The sequence below is a fragment of the Octopus bimaculoides genome, chromosome 6 (assembly GCF_046866305.1).
Source record: "Octopus bimaculoides isolate indiv1 chromosome 6, ASM4686630v1, whole genome shotgun sequence".
NCBI classification, from domain to species: Eukaryota; Metazoa; Mollusca; class Cephalopoda; order Octopoda; family Octopodidae; genus Octopus; species Octopus bimaculoides.
The window spans coordinates 19,679,032-19,684,031 of NC_142933.1; positions in this window are offsets into that span (position 1 = coordinate 19,679,032).

Sequence of the window (5,000 nt, forward strand, 5' to 3'; positions counted from 1 at the left end):
CAATGGTTTCTCCTCATGGCAGAATTAATATTCAAGACTATTTAAGCATTTTATCTGATCAAATTCATCCTATAGTTGCGGAACTGTTTCCGGAGGGAAACACAATCTTTCAGGATGATAATGCACCAATTCAAACAGCTAAGGTTGTTACTGGATGGTACGAGGAACATTCTAGTGAAGTTGAATATCTTATCTGACTACCACAGTCCCTACCTCTCAATATTATTCAACATTTATGGTACATTGTAGAAAAACAAGTAAGGAGTCGATATCCTCCACCATCATCACTACAAAAACTGGAGACTGTTTTAGCTGAAGAGTGGACAAAAATTCCTTTAGAATCAATTCAAACTTTGTACGAGTCCATAACTCGCGGAATTCAAGCTGTAATTCCTACCAAAGGCGGTTCTATCCAGTATTAAAATATATTTGAAATTTTAAGGTGTTTCCCTTATATTGTCCAACCCCTCTATATATAGATGTGTGTGTGTGTGTGTGTGTGTGTGTGTGTGTGTGTGTGTGTGTGTGTGTGTGTGTGTGTGTGTGTGTGTGTATGAGTGTGTGTGTGTGTGTGTATATATATATGTATATGTATCTATGTATGTATTTTTCAAACAAATAGAAAAAATGAATACGGAGATTAGTACGTCTTCAAATTTTAATTTTAATCTTATAGTTGGTCATACAGCATAATTAGCTGGTTAAATTTACCGACACGTTTTTTTCTACTGCACACAGTATTAGCAGTTTTGCATGGAATTCAGCATGATCTGCTGTGCACCTTCATGTAAGCCTTTTTAATCGCGAGTAGTTTATTTCCTTATTCTACTCTTTTAAGGTACAAAGTAAAGTAATGGTGAATATGTTGGTATCTGATATTGTTATAAAGTTAAGAACAATTCCACTGGAAAATTGCGAGTTTTATACACATTAAATTAGGTCAAATTATATCTGAGTGATCTAGTAGGCTTTTTAGAAGGTTAAAAGAGAATGAATAGAATTAAAATTAAATTTAATTATATTGATGTAGTTCTATCACTATATGTCTATGATGTCCATAAGGAGGGCACACATTTAAGTTTTCGTTCTGAGAACTGCGGTCGTAGTAAATGAGTCACCCCGACCCCGATATATATATATATATACTAATATACTTATATATTATGTGTGTGTGTGTGTGTGTGTGTGTGTGTGTGTGTGTGTGTGTGTGTGTGTGTGTGTGTGTGTGTGTGTGTGTTGTCAAATGTTTCTCTGTAGATATACACTCATTTCACTCAAGTATTATTGTACCGCTCTTCTCATTCTCGACATCTGAAATGAGGTGAATTAGTGATCGTCTTCTTAGAATCAGAAAGAACGACACTACTTCTCACAATGTGCAAGATATATTTCTTTCTATCTCTCTCACGCTATATATATGCAAATCTATGAGTGTATGTGTGTACGCGGGCGTACATGTATGCGTGTGTGTTTGTATTAAATTATATATAAGCACCTGAAAACCTCTTAGCACGACTGAGATATGAGGAAATTCTCTTCTAAATAGTATCCATCCTAACGACTTAGAAATCCTCTTATAGCTTCTTAACTATACGAGCGTATTTGATATTGCATGAGCAAATCAATTCTTAGAATACTTCAATTATTTGTATGTCTTTGAGTCCAAAATAAATCTATTTATGTGCATGTTGGTGATTCCCTCATCGAGCAGCTTATGTTGTCAACCAAAACCGTATATAGTATTTGTAATGAACTAAATGTTACATTAGAGCGTGAATAGGTAGAGTAGTGAGCAAAATTATGGTGTCTCGAATAGTTGCACTCTCTTACATTCTCATTTGGCATCCCACCAAGCCCCACATATTACTTCCCTGTTCAATATCTAATATAATAATTCATCAGTCGCGTGCCATGATTGATCAGTTTTTTCTGACAGTAAGACATTCTTCTTATGTTGCTCGTACATAATAAATGATATATCACGGTAATAAGTGCCATTTATTATTTCATTACATATGTCTATATACGTCAGTGTGTACAGCTTTGTTCTAGGTTCAAACATGAATTTTGAATTTAATTCTCGTCCATCTCTGATGGAAAAAATATATATAAGAATTAGTCAGGTCAATCTTTCTGGCGCACCAACTGAAAACTCCAGTACAAATGCCAAAATAAGTGAACAATATTTCTCTATAAGATATGATATAAATTATTGATACATTTAAACAATTTCATTTTAAACATCATTTGCTCGCTTCATAAAATCTTATTTTTGAACTAATCATGGTTTAAAGTTGAGTAACTTTAAGGTTGGCTAAATTTGGTCAAAACGATTTTACATACCATATTCAAGATGACATACAACTGAAATTATATTATTCAAAGGATATTAATAAGATCAATCCCAACTTCATGTTACTAAGTTTTAATGATTTCTCCTTTAATCTTTGGTTCATTGTTCTTGAGTATAGCATGCTAAGTGAGATGATAGCAATAAAATATATTCGCTCACAATATCAATGGGATACTGCACACATACATACATACATACATACATACATACATACATACATACATACACAGTCATGCCTGTATATACCTGCGTAAATATAAATGTAGCATAAACGCAAAACAAAAGTTCTACATATATTGTCCGTTCTTTTATCTCAACAGGTGTTTCATTAAAATGAACGCTAATAAATATATGATTACATAAGTGAAATGTATATTTTATTGAAATTAAGCTAAATCAATATCTGTGTTTACCCAAATCATGGCGACTTTAATGTTGTACAGTGAAATGTAGCGTCTGGCCTGTTCATTGTAGGTTTGTAAATAAACAGAAATACGTAGTTTCAATGTAGGTTTGTAAATAAATAGAAATACCTAATAAAATCAACATGAATCATCTGGATCTAATCTTTCTCATTCATTGATTGTATTTTTTTATTTTTTTAAATTTGTTCTATTCATATATTTGTCTGCATGTGTTTACATTATGGGCATTTCATTATTATGTATACCTGCCATGTATTTATGTACATTATTATTATATAAATTTGGGGGGAAGGGGGCATATGTCTCCCAAACTCCAAAGTTGAGTAACGTTTTCTTACTTGGATCTGTAAACTACGATAAGAATAAATACAGAAAAAGCACAGAAAAAGCACAGAAAAATACTAACACACAGAAGCACAGAAAAACATGTAATATACTAACACAGAAAATTAAAACAAAACCCACGGGTGAAAAAATCTTGTCGTGTGAAGAATCATTTATGAAAAATCAACATCGAACAACGTGCATCACAGACAACAGTGAAGTGAATCACAACACAGCGTCCTGTTGTCACGGTAACGAGCTGTTAATGCAACGCTGTCTTTTGAATGGTAAAAATTACCCAAATTTCCCAACTTTAATTCCAAATAACATCAGATTCTTTAATTTACACGTCTAGTACTAGAGGAAAATACCTTTAAATTCGACAACAAAACATATCGGGAGGTAAAGGGCACCGCTATGGCTACGCGATTTGCGCCCTCATATGCAAACTTAGTTATGGGATACTTAGAAGAAAAGCTCTATGAGGAAGTAGAAAAAACTTTTGACCAGGAATACAAGAAACATATCATTAAAAAATGGAAACGCTTCCTGGATAATTGTTTCATTTTGGGGGGAAAATCGACTGAAGATCTAAATGTATTTAACAAAATACTAAACGCACTTCACCCTTCCATCAAATTCACAACAGAATCCAGTTGCAATGAACTACCATTCCTGGATATCCACATAAAAATACAAAACTGCACAGTCACAACAAATATATTTTACAAAAAAAAAAAACGATACACACCAATATTTAAACTTCTATTCTTGTCACCCATCACACATCAAAATAAACATCCCATACAGCATGGCCAGACGCATCTGTGCTATAGTAAGTGACCCTAAAACGCGTGAAACCTGACTCAATGAACTGAAAGGTTTCCCTACTATACAAAAATACCCCTTAATGAAGGAATTAAAAAGGCGATGGAACTGAATATCACCCAACTACGGACACCAAAGGAAAAAGTTAATGAAAACACGATTCCGTTCATTAACACATACAGTCCTGGAATAACTAACATATTCCACGTCATAAAATCGAACTTGCCTATACTCCTTCAAAGACCCAAGATGAAAACTCTGATTGAAAAAGACACCTTACGGAATAGCAGACGCTAACCAAAAAACCTTAAAAAACACCTCACAAGTGTAGAATTCAGATCAGAGACTAAACCAGAATTCATACTAAAAGAATGTGGTGATAGGAGATGTGGAACGTGTAACAATACCAACAACTACAAATACATAGAAAGTGGTTCCCACATAAAATTCAAGAACGGATCTATTTTTTAAATAAATGCAGATATGAACTGCAAAGCACAAAATCTCATATACTGCATCACCTGTCCAAACTGTAAAGAAAATTACATTGGCGAAACGAATAACTCACTCTGCCAACGTGCAAGAATTCACAGGCAACATATCCGACAAGAAGAACTAAGAATTATTCCATTGAGTAAACATCTGGAAATATGTAGAGACGGAAAGTTCAAAATCTTTCCCTTTTATAAATGTACACGGGACGATCCACAATACCGAAAGGCAATGGAACTACTCTTCATAAAAAAAATTTCCCCGAACTTAAATGTTTGAAAGAGAAAAAAGAAAAACAAGGAATACGTTTTGTATGTATATATATGTATATATGTGTGATATGATATATATAGTTATTTTTACTAATTGATTTTACGAAGTTGATTTTTCAAATTTACAAATATTATACTAATATACTCTCATGCAGAACTACACCTTACCAAAAATAAATAAATAAATGAATGTATGACAGGAATATATTCTAAATAGGACGCAAAGTATATAAAAAGAAAGAACAAAGAATGCAAAAGGAAAGAACTAAAAACAAAGAAAAAACAGGAAGACATATTTTGCTTTAT